This window comes from Culex quinquefasciatus, chromosome 3 (assembly GCF_015732765.1).
Source record: "Culex quinquefasciatus strain JHB chromosome 3, VPISU_Cqui_1.0_pri_paternal, whole genome shotgun sequence".
Lineage (NCBI taxonomy): Eukaryota > Metazoa > Arthropoda > Insecta > Diptera > Culicidae > Culex > Culex quinquefasciatus.
This window is the reverse complement of record NC_051863.1, coordinates 99,523,329-99,545,005: the sequence shown is the minus strand read 5'-3', so window position 1 is coordinate 99,545,005 and position 21,677 is coordinate 99,523,329. Positions and strand designations below refer to the sequence as shown.

The following is a 21,677-nucleotide window of genomic DNA, read 5'->3' as shown; positions in this document are numbered from 1 at the left end:
AATGTGCTGCTGAGTTCGTTGTGGTTGACCTTGGCTAATTTCTTCGACAGCTCTCCGCTGGCTCCTTGGAAATTCGTACCGTTGTCCGAGTATACCTCCTGCGGCGCTCCGCGTCGCGCGATGACCCGGCGGATTGCCTTTTTGCACGAGTCCGTTGACAAGCTCGCGACGAGCTCCAGGTAAACTGCGCGGATCGTCAAGCAGGTGAAAAGCGCCACCCAGCGTTTCGCAGCACTGCGTCCAACCTTGATCAAGACCGGGCCGAAGTAGTCCACGCCTGTGAACGTGAATGGGCGCACGAAAGGGGACAGCCTCACACGTGGAAGGGGTGCCATTATGGGTGCCACCGCGATGGCCTTTTTTATGCGGCAGAAACAGCATTTACTCGCCACCTGCCGTATCAGGACCCGCAGCTTCGGTATATTGAACTTCTGCCGTATCTCGTTGACCACCGTCTCGTTGTTTGCGTGGCGAAACCTTCGGTGGTAGGAGTCCACGAGCAGCCAGGTCACGCGATGTTTGTTTGGGAGAATCACGGGAAACTTGGCGTCGATCGCGGCGAACTCGGCGGCCTCCAAGCGACTTCCAGCTCGAAGCACACCGCTGTCGTTCAGCAGAGGGGACAACTTCAAAATGCTGCTTGATGTCTCCAAACACTCCCGTTTCTCGGCTGGCACTAGCAGGTTCTGGTTCAGCGTGGCGACCTCGTCCGGATAAGCGTCGGATTGAGCCAAGCGCCACAGGCTTTGTTCGGCTTTCTGCAGCTCCTCACGTGTCAGCGCGCCCGGACAGGTTTCCTGCTTCAGCTTCGGTCTGCGCGCGAGAAAACGATGAACGTAGGCGACCATCCTCAGCAGGCGTTCCCATCGCGAAAACAGCTCCAGTCGAATGATGGGCTTGACCACGAAGTGGCTGAACATGAACGCTGGCCTGAGTTCTTCCGTCGCCTCAACCCGCTCGAGGTAGTCTTCGGGCCAGTCTTCTTCCTGATCGTAAATGAACTTGTGGCAGACGTAAACTTGCGCGTCGGGGTCGAAAGTTGGTCCCTTTTTGCCCCACTTCGTAGCTTCGTCGGCGACGTTCATGCGCGATGGACAGTATCTCCACTCGGCGGCCTTGGACAGTGACAGTATCTCGTTGACCCGGAACGCCACATACGGGCGATATCGGCGGAGGTCGGTTGACCTGATCCACTGTAGTGCCGTCTTGGAGTCCGGAGAGAAAACGACCTTCGAAATAGGGAGTGAGTGTCCGTCCTCGATGGTCTTCGGCAAGCGCGATCCAGTTACGCCCGACTGAACTTCGAGACGTGGGATGGGAAGCGACTGTAGAGGTGCGACCTTCGTTTTGGTTGCCACCAGTGAGCACCGGACTTGGCCGCGATCCTCGAGACGAAAGTATGCCATCGCGGAGTAAGCTTGCTCGCTGGCATCGACAAACACGTGGAGTTGCAACGTTTTCAGGCTGGCTGGTTCGTAATCCTTGAAAAAGCAACGTGGAACTCTCACCGTTTCGATTTTGCGCAGCAGCGCGATCCACTGCTTCCAGCGTCCGGTGAGCTTCTCCGGGATTTTGTCTTTCCAGCCGACGCCGGATCGCCACACGTCCTGCACGAGTATTTTTCCGTGGATGACGAAGACGGTGACTAACCCGTTCGGGTCGTAGATGCTCATCACGATGCGTAGCAGCTGGGTCTTCGTCGGCACCACCTCTCCAGTCAGCAGCTTCATGTTGTCCTCTCGCAGGCTCAGTGCGAACGAGAACATGTCTTTGTCGGGCAGCCACACCATTCCCAGCAGACGCTCGAATCCGTTTTCCTTCTCGATCACGAAGTTCTTGACCGTCGTAGGGTTGACCGCTCCGATCCGCGCTAGCACGGTTTTGTCGTTCGAGATCCAGTTCCGGATGTGGAATCCGGCTTTCGCGTGAATCTCGGCTACCTCTAGCGCCATCGCAACTGCTTCGTCCGCCGTATCGACACTGTCGAGGTAATTGTCGACGTAGTGCTTGTTGCGAATCGCTGCTGCCGCCTTCGGGTGATCTGCTTCGTGTTCGTCAGCGTTGAGGTTTTTCACGTACTGCGAGTGAGCTGGGGAGCACGTCGCCCCAAAGATAGCGACGTCGGTCACCATGGTTTCCAGCGGCATTTCCGGCGAATCTCTCCACAGGAACAGCTGTGGTGAAACATGGCTTCGATGTCTGCACAGATGGCGACCTGTCTCTCCCTGAACTGGAAAAGCACGGACAGCAGCGGCGTCAACATGTCGGGCCCCTTCAACAGCATGGTATTCAGGGACACGCCGTCGACCTTGGCAGCCGCGTCCCAGATCACGCGCACTTTGCCTGGCTTTTTTGGGTTCAGTACTACTCCGAGGGGTAAATACCAGGTCCGGCGAGTGTCGAAAGTGTCCAGTTCCGCAGCGGTCGCCTTGTGCGCAAATCCTTTCGACTGGAAGTCCGCGATCTGTTTTCGTACTTGATCGTACAGTGCTGGATCTCGTCCCAGGCGTCGCTCCAAACACTTCATCCGCTTCTCCACCATCGGTCTGCTATCCGGAAACTCCACGTAGTCCTGTTTCCAGAGAAGGCCAGTTTCAAACCGCCCACCTTCGACTCGTTTGGTAGTTTCGGACAGAATCTTGTTGGCACGCTGATCGTCGACGCTCTCCTCGCTCGGTACTGCCATGACTCCGAGGCTTTCAATCGCAAAGAAGCTCTTGACGTATTTGTGTAGGTCAACTTCGGCTTGTTCATCAGAGATGTGGAACTGGCGATGGGCGAAAGACTGTGTAGCTGCCGGCATACTCCCGTAGACTGTCCACCCGAGACGCGTTTTGGTAGCGTTGCCAGCAGGTGCACGTTGTTCAGACCGATGAGTATTCCGGGAACCGCAGACTTCAAGCTCGATAGCGGCAGGTCCTGCAGGTACGTGAACTCTTCCGCCATGGCCGCGACGTCCATTGTTTGTTCCGGAAGTCCGAGCTTGTCCACCGTGTACACGTTCGACGCGACGAACCGCTGCGGACGATCAGCGCCAGAAATCTTCAGCTCAACCTCCCGCGTCTCCGAGAAGTTCTTCTTGATGCCCGATGTCCAATGGATGCACAGAGATGCTTGCTTTCCTTCCAGGCCAAGGGATGCCGCCAACTTCCGCTCCAGGAGTGTCACCGACGAGCCGTCATCCAGAAAGGCGAACGTGTTTACTTTCCTTTTCTTTCCGTACAACGTGACGGGCAACATACGGAACAACGTTGATGTCGTCGGTTGACGGTACAGTGCGACTACGCCGCTCGTTGCGGGCTCGCTGCGCTTCGCTTCCGTGGGTGCTTGTTCGTAGTGGAGCAGCGGATGATGCTTCTTCTGGCAACCTTGGACTCCGCAGGGATCGCTTTTGCACGGCCAGCGCGAGTGGGCAACCAGACAGCGACGACAAAGTCTTTTCTCCTTGACCAGCTTCCAACGGTCGTCGAGACAAAGTTTGCTGAACTTCGAGCAGTTGGCCGCCAAATGGCCGCTGTTGTCGCACATCGGGCACACCTTGATGTTCGAAGACGGACGTTCCGTCGGCTTTTCCTTGATCTCGTCGTCACCCTTGCGCCGACCTTGCTCGGCAGTCGAGTGCGCGTTGACATACGCCGCCTTCTCCTTCTTGGGCCGGAAATCGTCCTTGACAGCCTTCGCAGCGAACAATGTCACGCCGCTGGTAGCGGTCGCTATTTTCGACATGTAGTCGCCGAACACGTTGAGGTGCAGGGCAACGAGCTCGTGCAACAAAATGGGGTTCGACAGGTGCTTCTCCATGCCAATAGCCTTCAAATGTCCACAGAGATTGTGGACTACCACACCGAACGAGACGAGAGACTCCAGCTTGTCCGCTCTCGGCGCGGGGGTCGCGCGTACTTTCTCGATCATCGTGTGAACGATCTGCTCCGGTCGTCCGTACAGCAGCTTCAGAGAGGTCAGCAATTGCGATATTGTCGACGGATTGAGGAGCAGGCTGCTCACTTCTTCTCTCGCTCTCCCCTGGATCGCACGCTGCAGTCGCAACAGGTTCTCGTTGTCGGTGTATCCGCACGTCTGCGTAACTGCTGATAAAGATCGGCCAGTCAACAGGATTCCCTGTGAAAACTGGGAGCTCCTTGTTGACCACCTGACGTGCAGCAATCTGCTGCGAAGTCGGTCCTTGGTACGGAGGCGGTGCCGGCAGCGGCGGCACGAGAGAGGGGAATGATTCAACGGTAGGTACGACCGACGGTGTTGTCAAAGTAGACGACCTTGAAGATGAAGATCGAGAGCTCCTTACGGAAGAACTGCCAAAGTTTGCAGAGGCGCGAGATCGCTCGTTAGATGGAGGTGGCAGGACATCATCAACGCTTGGTACAGATGTTGTTCCTGATCGGATGCTTTCTGTTGATCGGCTTTTGTTGTTTTCGACCGTGCCGTTGCGGCCCGCCGCCGACGAGTGGTTCTTGTCCCGAGATTCTGCCAGCTTTTGCAGCCTCTCGAGCTCTCGCAAACGGCAGCTCTTCTTGCTGCTTGTTGCTTCTGCTCCTTGAGACGCTGTTTCAGCTCCCGCTTCTGCTCGGCCAGCTCGCGTTGTTGCTGCTGCAGTAAACGCTGCATTTCTTCCTTCTGCTCTGCTTCCACCTGCTGAAGTCGACGCTGCAGTTCTTGCTTCTGCTTCGCATGCTCACGTTCTTGCTCCTGCAGCTTGCGTTTGAGCTGCTCTTCCCGCTGGCGCTGCAACTGCTGGTCCCCGGCTGAAGGAGCACAAGCAAGTTTTGCTCGTTTTTCTTCGTCTCTTCGCTTAGCTCCTGAATCGGGTCGAGATCCTTCCGCTGCATGCTGTTTCCAATCCAATCCTCGAATGCGGTCGAGGTGACTTTGAGGATCTTCGGGATAGCACCGGTATTCTGCGGCTTCCCCAGTGAGATTTGCAGCAGCTTGAGGATGCTTTTCATGGTGGTAGGTGGTTCTGGAACCTCGCTGGATGGAGTTTCAGCCGCGGTCTGCCCGGGGTCCTTGGGTCCCTCAGGGATCGAATTTTCGCTGCTTTTCTCGAGACTGTTCGGCAATAGGGAGGAAATGCAGAGGGAAACGTACGACGATTCGTTGAACGAAGCATTTGGCGAAGCGACGGAGTAGACGTGAACTTCACGTGCAGACTATCGGCCTTGTCCTCACACAGTGGCTGGACGTGATTGTCAGACTCGGTCGTCTCCTTGTTGACGCCTGGACCGTTGTTACCGGTCTCAGCCTGAGCATTGATCCACTTCTCAACCCTGCTCGTCGAAGCGCGACTGTCTCTGCTACGGACACTACGTCCCCCATCTTCTTCTTCCTGTTTCCGAAGAAGCGCGTACCAACTGCGCGAGTCGTTCCTTCGTGAGCGCTTCCTGGATCCGGAGCTGCTCCTCCATCTGCTGCAGTTCTAGGGCAATTCGTGCCGAACGGGTACTGCTCACATGGGAGCACGATGAACGGGCAGATCTTGGCCGAAAGGGCACGCAAGTACGGCACACAAACGGTGGCCGATTGACGGTTGCGGTGGTGACGTTCGCGCACGAGACGTGGAAGTACAGCTCGCACTTTTCACACCGCACCATGTACAGCTCGGCGTTGTTCGGCCTGGTACATCCAGCGCAGCTCATCTCCTCGCTCCGTTTCGACGAAAGACGGCTCGAACGGTTTCGCTGCATCATCCCCAGCACCTTCAACTTGGAGGTTACCTGCTTCTTGAGCCGCGCGCGTCATCGAGCGGGTCTGCTGAACAAACGACTTACGGGGATTCGAGGCCATAATTGATATAAATCTTTGAGTTTCTGTTGGCGACGATATTGTTTCGGACTTCTTTTAGCAAACTCTGGTGTTCGTGGTAGAGTTACAGCTCAAAGATTTAGTCTCCTAATCTCACTCTAGTCGCAAACAGAAGAACTCTAAATACGAGCCAGAGTGCTCGATAAATCAATAACTGCAAATTTCAACTAGTGGTACTGCTGTTATTTCTAGTTGATAACTGATACCTTCAAAACTGCTAGATCATCGATGTCAAAAGTATTTCAATCCCTAGCTACAGTCAGTGTCAGCTTGACACGTTCTCATTATACCCTTTTTGTTCAGTCGCGTTTGGCCGATGATCCGAGGGGTACGGTCGGCGCGGTCAGCGCAGTCGGCACGGTGTGCTCGCAACAAACCGCATGAGATAGATTCTATGAACGGATCCCACATTTCATAGAACCATCAGGGGAAGAAGAAGACGCCGGGGACATACCGTACCAACCGGTTCGAGTTATTTATAGATTATAATGGTGTGTGGTGTGTAGGGGAATCGTTGGGGAATGGATTGTTGTATTATATAGTAAATGAACTTGTGACATCATTTCACCACTACGGATTAATTCACTCAATGAGTATTAATCCGTTGATGACCGAATGGCTAGAGCATCCGACTTCCAATCCAAATGTTGTTCGAATCCCACCCCTGATTCTATGCGTTTTTTTGTTCATATTCAAAGTTCATTTACAGTCGAAAAATTTCAAGGAGACCGGTCGGGAATCGAACCCTGAAACTTCCGCTTATGAGGCGGGAGCCGTAGCCATTAAGCCACAAGCCAGTCATCATAAAATCATAAAATCATAAAATCATAAAGTTTGGATTTATTGTGTACGAATCAACAGGCGGATATGCGCCCCAATGATTAACTTAACTAAAACTACTTAATTACTATACATTAAAATAAAAACTACACATTTCTAAAAAAAGACAAAAACCTAACCTTGAGGGCGTCACGGGACAAACCAAAGTCAAAGATAGACGAGACACGATTAAAAACTCGGAGGATACCGGAGAAGGCGCCATAAATACAATAGTTAGTACGATGGAAGGGAAGCTGAATCATGTTAGTGTCGCGTAGGGGTCGCATGGGGGCGTGAAGGTTGATACGTTGCAGGATAGCGGGACAATCTAATCTTGAAGCTAATGAATCAGCAACCACAAGGGCTCTCGCGACATTCCTGCGAACTTCGAGGGTGTCCAGATGAATCAACAAACACCGACTCACGTAACTGGGGAGACGGAAGGGATCGTTCCAGGGTAGGCGACGCAGGGCAAACCGGATGAACCTGCGTTGAACGTCCTCGATTCTCTTTACACCGTTCAGGTAATATGGGCTCCAGACGGAAGAGCAGTATTCCAAAGTCGAGCGGACAAGCGAGCAATACAGGGATTTCAAGCAGTAGATGTCAGTAAACCGCTTAGTCGTTCGGAAAATGAAGCCTAATTGTCTGGAAGCTTTGTCAACAATATAAGAAATATGATGTTTAAACGTCATTTCCGAGTCTAGGAGGACGCCAAGGTCCTTCACGCAACGTTCCCTCGGGACGACTTCGCCGTGTAGGCGATATTCAAATGTGGTCAACTTTTTTTTGCGAGAAAAAGAGATGATACAGCATTTCTTCGGATTTAGGACCATGCAGTTGGAACAGCACCAATTGGCAAAGGTTGTCAGGGCGGTTTGAAGAAGTAGGGCGTCTTCGATGGAGTGAATGCGGAGAAATAATTTCAGATCATCGGCGTATGACAAGCATAGGGAGGGAAGCGCCAGACTGCTGTCGTTGAAGTACAGTAGGAATACTAACGGACCTAAGTGGCTTCCTTGAGCGATGCCAGAGCTAGCAGGGAACCAGAACGAGAGTAGATCACCAATTTTAACACAAAGTGATCGGCCAATGAGATACGAGCGAAGCCACCTCAACAGACTTCCGCTGAATCCCATCCTTTCGAGTTTGGCGACGGCAATATCGTGGTCCAGCTTATCGAAGGCTGCTGATAAATCGGTGTAGATGGCGTCGGTTTGAACACCTTTCGACATACCGTCGAGGATGTAGGACGTGAAATCCAGCAGGTTCGTGGTCGTTGAACGTCCAGGCAGGAATCCATGTTGAGTGTCGACGATCAAACTTCTACAGTGGGAAGATATCGGGTCCAAGACAACTAGCTCAAACAGTTTTGACGTAGAACAAAGTGCGGAAATGCCACGGTAGTTGTCGACGTTCCGCTTGTCGCCTTTTTTGTGAACCGGAAACATATAGGCGATTTTCCAAAGCGCCGGGAATGTTCCACTGGACAGGGACAGGTTGAAAAGATGTTGAAGGGGGCGGACTAAGCCAGCGATGCACTTTTTGAGTATGATAGATGGGATGCCGTCAGGACCTGAAGAGCACGACGACTTAAGCTTGGAGATGGCTCTGGCAATACTGGATGCGTTCACGTTGATAGAGCTAATTGACTGTCCGTTCAGCGGGACATTACTGGCTGCTAAAGACACCTGCTCGGGGGTTATAGCCTCGTTAACAAACGTGCGGGAGAATTTACGGGCAAACAAGCGGCAAATGTCTTCCTGTGACGAAGCAACCTCACCTTCGAGCGACATCGAGGAAGGGAGACCACTTTCTTTTCGCTGTTCGTTTATGTACTTCCAGAAGCCCTTGGGATTCGTTTTCAGCTTACGTTCGGTTTGGCGAAGATGGTTTGAGTAACAGTGTCGGCTCAATGATTTGTAGGAGCGATTCAGCCGCCGATAATAATCTTTTAGTGGCAGGGAATTATTTCGGGAAAACAGTTTAAGTGCCGATTTTTTCGCTGTCTTCAACCGGCGGAGGTCGGGAGTCATCCATGGAATGCGAGTGTTATGGGAGATGTTCTTCTTGGGAACATGGCGATCAATGATGTATGCGAGAACATTGGAAAAGGTCTGAACTGCTGCATCCACGTCTGAACCGTCTAGGATGCTGTCCCAGTCGATGCTGGAAAGTTGTTCAACTGCACTGCTGATGTCAGCATTGCGATAGTCATAGCGGACCGAGAGTGAGGTGGGAGTGAAAACTGTGTCCCGTTTCGCGGTGAGCGTGAGGACCAGAGGGTGATGATGGGCGGCATCCTTTACGAGTGGGGCCGTAGCAACCGTGAATGGTGGAGCCGTGTCATGTCCAGCAATAAAACAGAGATCAAGTACATTCCCACTTTCATTCCTAATACCGTTCAGCTGTCGCATCTGGGCAGTGCTGTACGTGTCGAGTAAACTTGTAGCAGTTGTCGAGAATGAAGAATAGTCGCAATCGGGTACCAAAAAACCGTCTCTGAGATGGCGCCACTTCAAATCCGGAAGATTAAAATCGCCTAAAATAACCACCTCGTCCGAAGGAGCAGCAAGTGAAAGGATATGTAACACCGAGAGTTGGTGATGTTCGAACAGCGTAAGATCCCGGGTCCGATCGGGGGGGATGTAAATATTGCAGAGGTACAGATGGCGGTCTCTCAACTTGATGACTACCCAAACCTGTTCGATGTTGTTCCACGCAGTATTTTCGATAATCCGAGCATTCCAGTCTTTACGTACCGCAATAGCAACGCCACCGCCATGAGATTTAGTGCTATTCTGCGGTCCGCGGTGACACCAGAAGACTTCGAAGTCAGGTCCAAAAACTTGAGAAGCGAGGGTGTTGTTGTTCAGCCATGTCGCGACCTGTAGACTTCGGCGTCAACGAGTTCGACGAGATGAGCTTAGCGAAATTAGAATTGATTTCCGCTTTTAACTCGGACAATATTTCGGTCTTGAGCTGTTCAACGATACGGTTGTGGTGGCTCAGCGATAGTTCCTGCCCGGCCTCGAAGGCGCACTGAACCGAGCGACGGTGGCGCAAGTCCGACATAAGATTGGAGCATGACTTACAGAGCCAAAACATTTGACGATGCGATACGACCTCTTTCAACAGCTCCAGTGAAATACCGCAGCATGTTGGATGGAAAACTGCGTTGCAGAAGCCTTGGCAGGAAACATATTCGCCGACCAAATCATTGGCGCAGCTATGGCAGATGATCACGTTCTTCGACGTGTCAGCAGAACGCGATTCAACTCCGGGTCCAGACATGTTGGCGCTTATTTATATTTACAAAAAGAACACTGCCGAGTTCGCAGAGAATCAGACCGATCGCGAACGTGTGCGCTACGGTGGTATTACTGCTATGCAGTGGTGCGCGTGTGGTCTTTAATCACGGTTGAGGCAGTGGTAGTGCCACAAAAAGATGAACGTCCCAAACAGCACAATGTTATCCGATTACGTGGCGCGGAATGTAATATTAATAACGCGGAAAATCGATCGTGAGCTCTTCCTTGTACACTAAATCCCCCATGTGCGCTCTTTTTGGGGGGGGCGCACACCGGGGGAGAGCGCAATTCGAGGGAGCGTTATTTCGGGGTTTGAGCGCAAACGGGGGGAGCGTTATTTCGGGGTTTGAGCGCAAATCGGGGGAGCGTTATTTCGGGGTTTTGGCGTAAAATGGGGTTTTCTTTTTAAATGTACTTTATTTACTCATAAATGAAACATTTGTATAAGGAGTCATCCACGAAACACGGATAAGGGGCCATCCACAAAACTGGGTATCTAAGAACTCCCGGAAGTCATGCCCTAGATATCTACTTGATCAACGGGGGTCTATATGGGTGAACTAACCATCGGTATAGCTTCAGGTAGCTTCAGTGAACCACGATGGATACCCTTCGCCATTTTGGATTGTTATGGGTCCTCCAGGAACTCCCGGAAGTTATGACCTGATGATCTACCTGATCAACGTGAGTCTATATGAGTGTATTAACCATCTGTATAGCTTCCGGTAGCTTCTGTGAACCACGATGAATATTCTGGGTTATGTTGGATTGTTATGGGTCCTCCAGGAACTCCCGGGAGTTATGACCTGATGATCTACCTGATCAACGCGGGTATTTATGGGTGTGTTAACCATCGGTATAGCTTCAAGTAGCTTCAGTGAACCACGATCGATATTCTGGGTTACGTTGGATTGTTATGGGTCTTCTAGGAACTCCCGGGAGTTATGACCTGATAATCTACCAGATCAACGGGGGTCTATATGGGTGTATTAACCATCGGTATAGCTTCAGGTTGCTTCAGTGAACCACGATGGATATTCTGGGTTACGTTGGAATGTTATGGGTCCTCCAGGAACTCCCGGAAGTTATGACCTGATGATCTACCTGATCAACGGGGGTCTATATGGGTGTATTAACCATCTGTATAGCTTCAGGTAGCTTCAGTGAACCACGATCGATATTCTGGGTTACGTTGGATTGTTATGGGTCCTCCAGGAACTCCCGGGAGTTATGACCTTATGATCTACCTGATCAACGGGGGTCTATATGGGTGTGTTAACCATCGGTATAGCTTCAGATAACTTCAGTTGACAACGATGTATACTTTGCAGCTTGTTGTAATGTTTAGGGTTTTTCAGAAATTCAGGAAGCCATGGCCTGGGTGTCTACTTTAACCATGCCATGACTTTACGGAGTCCCTAGATGACCGAGAACAATTCAACATGGCGCAGGGTTTCCATTGTGGTTCACTGAAGTTACCTGAATCTATACCGATGATTAATTCATCCATATAAACCTCCGTTGATCAGGTAGATCATCAGGTCATGACTTCCAATAGTTCCTGGACGACCTATAACAATCCAACGTACCTCAGAGTATCCTTCGTGGTTCAGTGAAGCTACCTGAAGCTATACCGATGGTTAACACATCCATATAGACTCCCGTTGATCAGGTAGATCATCAGGTCATCACTTTCGAGAGTTCTTGGATGACTCAAAACAGTCCAACGTACCCCAGATTATCCATCGTGGTTCAGTGAAGCTACATGAAGCTATACCGATGGTTAATGTATCCATACAGACCCCCGTCGATCAGGTAGACCAGCAGGTCATAACTCCCGGGAGTTCCTGGAGGACCCATAACAATCCAACATGGCAAAGGGTATCCATCGTGGTTCACTGAAGCTACCTGAAGCTATACCGATGGTTAACACACCCATATAGACCCCCGTTGATCAAGTAGATCATAAGGTCATAACTCCCGGGAGTTCCTGGAGGACCCATAACAATCCAACGTAACCCAGAATATCCATCGTGGTTCATTGAAGCTACCTGAAGCCATACCGATGGTTAATACACCCATATAGACCTCAATTGATCAGGTAGATCATCAGGTCATAACTCCCGGGAGTTCCTGGAGGACCTATAACAATCCAACATAACCCAGAATATTCATCGTGGTTCACAGAAGCTACCGGAAGCTATACAGATGGTTAATACACTCATATAGACTCACGTTGATCAGGTAGATCATCAGGTCATAACTTCCGGGAGTTCCTGGAGGACCCATAACAATCCAAAATGGCGAAGGGTATCCATCGTGGTTCACTGAAGCTACCTGAAGCTATACCGATGGTTAGCTCACCCATATAGACCCCCGTTGATCAAGTAGATATCTAGGGCATGACTTCCGGGAGTTCTTGGATACCCTGATTTGTGGATGGCCCCTTATCCGTTTTTTTGTGGATGACCCCTTATATAAATGTTTCATTTATATGAAAATAAAGAACATTTGAAAAGAAAACTCATTTTACGCCAAAACCCCGCAATAACGCCCCCCCGATTTGCGCCCAAAAGAGCGTTATTTGGGGGGAGCGTTATTTCGGGGTTTGAGCGCAATTCGGGGGGCGCAAAACGGGGGAGGCGCAATCGGGGGGAGCGTATTTAGGGGATTTAGTGTAGAAACTTTCGATATCATTCACTGCACTACGGTCTTGGCCAACGACAGGACGCGATCGAGTTGTGAAAACAAAATGTTTGCAGGTGAAAAACGGACGAAATAAAAAAACTGTAAACAAAGCGTAAGTTCACTGTGCAATCGCTGGATTGCGAGTCATAAAATCATAAAATCATAAACTCATAAACTCATAAACTCATAAACTCATAAACTCATAAAATCATAAAATCATAAAATCATAAAATCATAAAATCATAAAATCATAAAATCATAAAATCATAAAATCATAAAATCATAAAATCATAAAATCATAAAATCATAAAATCATAAAATCATAAAATCATAAAATCATAAAATCATAAAATCATAAAATCATAAAATCATAAAATCATAAAATCATAAAATCATAAAATCATAAAATCATAAAATCATAAAATCATAAAATCATAAAATCATAAAATCATAAAAGTTAGTTGCTGCCGGATCCGGTCATGTAACGTGTCCTAGGACTTCCGCCTAACGGTCGCAAAAGGAATGAAGCCAGCCAGAGCAAGTTTTGTGAAACCTGTCGAAATAGAACGTAATTGAACCGATCGGTGGTAGGTGAACTGGTAGGTGAACGGAATAAATGAAAGGAATAACTCCGAACGACTTCGATCCAAAAATTACAGCTACAGTCCCAACTTGTCTCTTAAGCCAACCTAATTTCGACAAGCGAATTGGGCTTCAACAAGTTGAGGCTAAATATAACCGGTGGTCGCAACCTCGCATCGCGTGCGGCTGGCTACCGGCACCGGTTTGCTTAGCTTGCTTCGATTAGATGGACAGCCGCAGGCGAATCAGATCATCAATGAAAACTTGCTTATTAATATCTTTAATTCTAATAATTGTTTTTCAGATTTAATGTTTCACTTTGAACATGAGCATGAGAGACCACCCATGGTTGTCCTTTCCCGTTGCTGAACAGGACCGTAATATCCCATCAGCACAACCGGTCACACGCTTCAACGTTCAAATGATGTTTCCCTTATCAACAGCATGCATGAATGCGCTGAAAAGATAAAACATCACGATCATCAAAACTAGAGCCGGTGCGAATAGGACACAGTCGTTGGCCACCAACGGCGCCCGCCATGTCAGTTTGTAGATCTCGGGGGGATGGGACGGGAATGTTAGTCGGCACAGGCTGCTACCAAGGGTGGGTTCTATACGATATTCACACCCCCGCGTGTGCCGAAAAACTACTTCTACTTGGGATTTTGTTAGTGGGGAAGGGTAATGGCCAGGATTCATCATAGAGGATGATGATTTGGCCCAATAATCAATGAATTTCGTTGAATAGGGTGATGTATTATGTATTCTCAAGGCAAACAATCGGATGATGCGGATAAGTCCATTCCCGGTTATTTGGTGTTGAGTTTATCATAAATGATTCAATCTTAGACAGCCGGCTGTAGAAAGATAGAATCAAAATTATGTGTGATTAAAAGGTGAAATATTAAACTCAGCGTTACATATTTACGTTGAGTTGACCTGAGACTATTTATACTTTTAAATTATAATAAGATGAGCGACCAATTAATTACTGATGAGTTATGATGTTATCTGAAGGACTTGAACAATCGCGTTGAAACAATATATGTCACCGCGATTCGTGGGGAACGAATGGTCGAATTGAATGATAATTTATATTTTGCTAACGCAATTTAAAACGAATCTTCGCGTGAAACAATTGCAAATCATAGAACAAAGAAACCCGGCTGTGATGTGTATCAAATACATGACTAACGAGAAAAACACACCGACGACGATCGACGAAAACAGAACGCGAAAAAATGCGTCCCGACGGACAGACACTGCGAAACGGACTGGCTCAGCTCTGCTGTCATCGTGACAACCAGAGCTAGCCGCACCTTCACACACACCGACGACGATCGACGAAAACGGCAAGCGAAAAAAATGCGTCCCGACGGACAGGCACCGCGAAACGAACTGGCTCAGCTCTGCTGTCATGGTGGCAACCAGATCTACACAGAAAAAAATATTTCTATAAATTTACATTATTTATCATGTATCAAAAGGTATAATGAAAAATGATGTATATTTACATTACATTTATCGGAAATTCACATGTTTTTCATTGTAAACATTTCCAACCAAAATATTTTGAAAACGTGTAAATTTCCAACAAATATAATGAGCATGAGCATGAGCATGAGCATGAGAGACCACCCATGGTTGTCCTTCTCCGTTGCTGAACAGGACCGTAATATCCTATCAATACAACCGGTCATACGCTTCAACGATCTAATGGTGTTTCCCTTATCAACAGCATGTATGAATGCGCTGAAAAGATAAAACATCAAGATCAATAAAACTAGATCTGGAGCAAATAGGTATCAGTCGTTGGCCACCAACGGCGCCCGCCATGTCAGTTTGTAGATCTCGGGGGATTGGGACGGGAATGTTAGTTAGCACAGGTTGCTACAAAGGGTGGGTTCTATACGATATCCACACCCCCACGTGTGCCGGAAAACTACTTCTACTTGGGATTTTGTTAGTGGGTAAGGGTAATGGCCAGGATTCAACATTCTCAAGGCAAACAGTCGGAGTATGCGGATGAGACTATTCCCGGTTATTTGGTGTTGAGTTTAGCATAAATGATTCAATCTTAGACAGCCGGCTGTGGAAAGATAAAACCAACTAAAATGCGAAAACGCGAAACCGCCCGGACCGAAAAACACACATTCGGGGGGAAAACAAAGACGGAATCGACAACGAAAATCCGGCGTGTTGCCCGCGACGCGCAACGTTCAAATTCTCCAAAGCAACTGTCAACATCGCGGAATCGTCCGGGTCGAAATACACACACAATCGGGGGGAATACAAAGACGGAACGGCAACGAAAATCCGGCGTGTTGCCCGCGACGCACAACGTTCAAATTCTCCAAAGCAACTGTCAACATCGCGGAATCGTCCGGGTCGAAATACACACACAATCGGGGGGAAAACAAAGACGGAATCGACAACGAAAATCCGGCGTGTTGCCCGCGACGCGCAACGTTCAAATTCTCCAAAGCAACTGTCAACATCGCGGAATCGTCCGGGTCGAAATACACACACAATCGGGGGGAAAACAAAGACGGAAACGGCAACGAAAATCCGGCGTGTTGCCCGCGACGCGCAACGTTCAAATTCTCCAAAGCAACTGTCAACATCGCGGAATCGTCCGGGTCGAAATACACACACAATCGGGGGGAAAACAAAGACGGAAACGGCAACGAAAATCCGGCGTGTTGCCCGCGACGCACAACGTTCAAATTCTCCAAAGCAACTGTCAACATCGCGGAATCGTCCGGGTCGAAATACACACACAATCGGGGGGAAAACAAAGACGGAAACGGCAACGAAAATCCGGCGTGTTGCCCGCGACGCGCAACGTTCAAATTCTCCAAAGCAACTGTCAACATCGCGGAATCGTCCTGGTCGAAATACACACACAATCGGGGGGAAAACAAAGACGGAACGGCAACGAAAATCCGGCGTGTTGCCCGCGACGCACAACGTTCAAATTCTCCAAAGCAACTGTCAACATCGCGGAATCGTCCGGGTCGAAATACACACACAATCGGGGGGAAAACAAAGACGGAACGGCAACGAAAATCCGGCGTGTTGCCCGCGACGCACAACGTTCAAATTCTCCAAAGCAACTGTCAACATCGCGGAATCGTCCGGGTCGAAATACACACACAATCGGGGGGAAAACAAAGACGGAATCGACAACGAAAATCCGGCGTGTTGCCCGCGACGCGCAACGTTCAAATTCTCCAAAGCAACTGTCAACATCGCGGAATCGTCCGGGTCGAAATACACACACAATCGGGGGGAAAACAAAGACGGAAACGGCAACGAAAATCCGGCGTGTTGCCCGCGACGCGCAACGTTCAAATTCTCCAAAGCAACTGTCAACATCGCGGAATCGTCCGGGTCGAAATACACACACAATCGGGGGGAAAACAAAGACGGAATCGACAACGAAAATCCGGTGTGTTGCCCGCGACGCGCAACGTTCAAATTCTCCAAAGCAACTGTCAACATCGCGGAATCGTCCGGGTCGAAATACACACACAATCGGGGGGAAAACAAAGACGGAACGGCAACGAAAATCCGGCGTGTTGCCCGCGACGCACAACGTTCAAATTCTCCAAAGCAACTGTCAACATCGCGGAATCGTCCGGGTCGAAATACACACACAATCGGGGGGAAAACAAAGACGGAACGGCAACGAAAATCCGGCGTGTTGCCCGCGACGCACAACGTTCAAATTCTCCAAAGCAACTGTCAACATCGCGGAATCGTCCGGGTCGAAATACACACACAATCGGGGGGAAAACAAAGACGGAACGGCAACGAAAATCCGGCGTGTTGCCCGCGACGCACAACGTTCAAATTCTCCAAAGCAACTCCGTGTAAATTTCCAACAAATATAATGTAAAGTTACCAAACCAGAATTTTTTTTTTGCTCCACTGGATCCAAAATTCGTTCGAAATATCGAATTCTAGATCCACGGAGCAATACCAGTGTTTAAAAAAGCATAAAGTTTGTTTTATGATATGATTTCTGTAACTTTCTGACTTAGTAATTTCCGATTTCAAAACAAATTGATTTACACAAGTCGCAAAAATATCAAGTAAAATGAAAAGGGAACTGAAATTCGAGACAAAAAATACTTTACTAACTCAAGACTAAGCGCAATCTCCTCAAGGCCACTTACCCGTGCACTGTTTTGCAATAGTCATCTGTAAACCAACTCCAGGTTAAGATGGTAGGTATGGGGTTAATATGGTTGGTATGGGGAACCCTTGAAACGGGACCACTTCCACCACTGTAATAAAAAAAAAACACATATTACCAAGATCTATGAATCTGGTTGATATGTAAAAATCGCTGCCTGATGAGCAGAGTGGCAGGTTGGCCGGATTTGTTCCGGAGAAAAACGCGTGAGTTGTTAAAACTAAACTGGAGACTTTATTGAACCGCGTGCTATTGTAACGGATGACGCAACACATTTGCTGTTGTTGTCTGACAGCTGCGCGTGAGGTCGAAAGGGGTTCGGCCGACTAGGTCGACACGATGACGACTACAGGGTTGTTCATCTCAACACCCCCGCTCAATCCTGGGAGTCGCCATGTCCCGCACGATGCCACCGGATCACAATGATCAGCCCCCGCTGAATCAGCACACCCACGACATCCGCCTGCTCCAGGCCGATTACCTCGATGATCTTCCTTCGGTCTTCCTTCGCAGCAGGTCACACCGGCTCCTTGCCCGTGTCCTGCTCCACTCGCTCGTCGATGCCTCGCTCGCATCTTCGGAACCTCTGTTCTCAACTTCTCCTTGATCTTCGTTGCTGCAGGGACGCACACTTCCAAAACCGTTTCTGCCGCTCCGCCATCCGGCTTCCGCGCAGAACCAGCAGTCTTCTTCCTCGATACGTCAGGTTGCTCCTCGATCTCCGACAACGCAACAGGGACGCAGTCAGCTGCACTCAAGGCGAAGCCCGTGTACGCCTTCTTGTCCTGCTTCGGTTCTCGCTTGCTTCGACCTCGTTGTGGTTTGGTTTTCTCCGCTTCGTCGCTTCCGCACTCGCAGCATCCCTCCGGATCTTCGGGCACGCGACCTGGTCCACGTTCGTGTAGAACCAGCAGGTACAGCCTCCCCGACTGCTTTCCGATCGCCACAGTTCTCTCCTCCTGCTTGATGCTTACTGTTCCCGAACTGAACACCACCTTCAGTCCGCGCTCGTCCAGTTTCCGAACCGACAACATGATCGCGCTAGCTTCCGGGATGTACAGAACGTCCTTCAGCGCGATCGGGATCGTCTTTCCGTCCACGGCTGAGGTCAGACAGATCACGCCACAATGCTCAGCAACGATCGACTTCCCCTTCTTGGCAACGGCGATTGTCACCGGGTTCTTCAGCGGCACGAGCTCCTCGAACAACTCACGATCTTTGGCGATGTGTTCCGATGAACCAGAGTCCACGATCCAGCTCACCTCCCGCAGCTCCGGAAGCTTCTCCACGCCGACGAAGCACACCTCGTCTTCACTCGACCCGTAGCGTGCGCTCGCTTTCGTCGCGTCTGACTTCTTCTCCGGACAGTCTGCAGCTTTATGGCCCTCTTTTCCGCAAACGAAGCACTTGAACGCCTTCTTCTTTTTCTGCTGTTGCGACTTCAGCGCACTTGTTCCCGAGAAAGCCGCTTCCCCCGTCTTCACACCGACCGATTCGCTGGAGTTCTTCCTCGTTTTCTCGTCGAGCAAACGGCACTTGACGAATTCCAGCGATAAATCTCGCTCCGGAACCGTCTGAATGCTCGTCACCACCATCTCGAAACTCGGATTCACCGTCAACAGCAGATGACAGATGACGTCGAGTTCATCGATGGTCGCTCCAGTACACTATGGGGTATTTCCATATAAGCGAGCGGCCAAAAACATTTTTTTTTTGCTTTTCTGTGACTTTTTTGTGTTGTTTGTACTTAGTATAATGAAAACAAATAAAATTTGATATTTTTCCAAAAAAAAAGTTTAATTTTCGATTTTTTCATATATTTGAGGCCACATGCATTAAAGTGGTGAATTTTAATATTCTTGCTATTTGATGCACGGAATGGCGGTTTATGCTATGTTAAAGTTTCAGATTTACGTTCAATCTCCCTCCCCTTTTTCTTGAGTTAAAATCCACCTCTCTTTGAAGACCCCCTCCCCTACCCCTCCAATTAAAATTTGATTTTTGCGGTGTTTTAGAATTTTAGATGGTTTATTTTATGGAACATTGTATGGATTCTCGTCCACGTTTTTGGTTGATCCACTTGCAAAATTCACGTTTTCCACGATAAATTCTTCTAAATCAAAATCACTATGTAACCGATTGTCGTTAGATTACTTAAAATATGAACTTCTTCTATGGGCTTTTGTATACCTCGTTTTGAAGCTACAGAACAACGTGCGTAGTTTTTCCTCTGTGGTTTTTCCCTGAGTTGATCATGTGATGGTTCTGCAATGTTGTAATTCTTACAAATATACTCGAAAGCAGTTCTCACGTTTTCAGAATAGTGCTTCTGCTTCGTTATATCGTACAGGGACACTACGGTATTATTATCCATACTTTCAAAAGAACACAACAACGAACTGATATGAATATTCGACGAATCGTTTCTGTAAAATACTTAGAATAGGAATTTCTAATTTTATTAAACGTACCTAGTACCAACAAAGTCATGAATATCAAATCAATTTCAAAACATACATAACAGGTACGTCATTTCTGCCTCCGCAGGTAAATAATGTGATTTTAACCAAGCGTATACGCGAAATCATTAATTTCCTTGCATGAATCAAAATGTTCAAAATGGCATAACTCAAAAAGTGCACATAAGTGCACTTTGAAATTTGGAGACAAGTTAGGACATGGTTCAAATTTTAAGCTGCAAAATTTTCAGATCGCACAAATGCACACAAAAATAGTACTCCATTAACAAAGTTGAAAAAAACTAAATTTTGAATAAAAATCCATCTTTTTTTATTTTTTTTATTTTTTTTAGCCTGTAAAAGTGTGTTTTGTAAAATATTGTTGAAAAGTTAAATCAATTACCTTTCTGAATATATATAATGATGCAGGAAAAAATACATAAACAGCTACACAGTACAACTATGAAAAATAATATTTTTTTGTCAAAAAACATGTTTTTTCTTACCATTTTCGCCTTTGAAGGTTTGCAATTCAGTGAATTTTGAACCTACAACTTTCAAACTCCGGATTTTTCTTAGTTAGAATGTTTATTTTCGAAAAAAATACCAAAAAAATAATTAGAGTATATCGGTTTTTCGATTTATGGCCGCCTGAAACCCCATGGTCAGACTTACCTTTTGACGGGTGCGACAACGGTTTGCTATGATACCGGTTTTCCTATGCGCACCATTTCTCGTCACGACCCAAACCCGTCACAGCCCGGTAGCTTGATCGGTGCACCAAAACCGAAGTTTGGTGTGACGGCGGTGTGGATCGGGTACACAAAACTGACATGGTTTCTGCGCCTACCACATCGGAGAAGTTTGGAACTCTTGATGCCTAGCAAACCAACCGAACTCAACAGTTCGTAATGGTGTGGTTGTCAAAGACAGTGCATTAGTATTTTAAAGGTTCTTGGTTCGAATCTCGACAGTTATTATTTTATTTTTTTGAATGTTTTTTTATTTGTTTAGAATAATTCGTTAGGAATAGAATTTCGTAGTGTCATGAAAATTTTCATTACGATTTCATGATGAAATATAAACTTTAACTTCTCGTGCATATAATCCTGAAATAGGCATTTTCACTTAAACCTGCCTGCATTATATGGAACGTTTTCTCTATTCCACTACAAAAATCCATTCAATTTTCTAACTTTTTGACTAAAGCGTCACAGGTTCGAAGAAGTTACTTAAAAAATAAATACAATCAGTAATTTTGACAGCAAATATTGAAAAAAAAAAAATTCCTCAAGAATATTTGTACTCAGGATTGAACCAGGAACCTCGTGATTAAAAGACGGAGACAACAACCGCCACGCCATCCCGAAGTTGTGAATGATGGCTGACAAACCTCAATCAAAACAATGTCGCCTCCGGTTTACTTGGATCAACCATATGTTGAGTTGTATCCTTGGTATACAGTTTGGGTGCACCGGTGGTGTACTAAGGTGCATTCGGTACAGTTGCTATGGTGTGACAATAAACAGCTCGGTTTGGTTTCTAGAGTGACACGAAAACCGCACCACGGCGCACCAGATCTTGGTGTTCAGTGAAGCCTGCCCATGGTGCAGTAGACTTCAACTCACGAATGATCCGGTCAAACTTCGTGAAGTGCTCCCGTAGAGTGTCGCCCCCCTGGCGCAGCAGAATCAGCTCCTGCTTCAGGTGCAAACGTTTCGTCAAACTTTGCCGCTCGTACATCGCAGCCAGGGCCAGCCAAATCTCCCTCAGCGTCGACTTGTCCTGGACCTGCTCGAC

The 21,677-nt window shown here is 48.2% G+C and overlaps 1 protein-coding gene across 2 annotated transcripts in view; it reads left to right on the top strand.

Annotated features, from left to right (window-relative positions):
• LOC119770555 (plexin-B) overlaps nucleotides 1–21,677 on the top strand; it is a 229,288-nt gene that overhangs the window by 74,242 nt on the left and 133,369 nt on the right. The window lies entirely within an intron of this gene.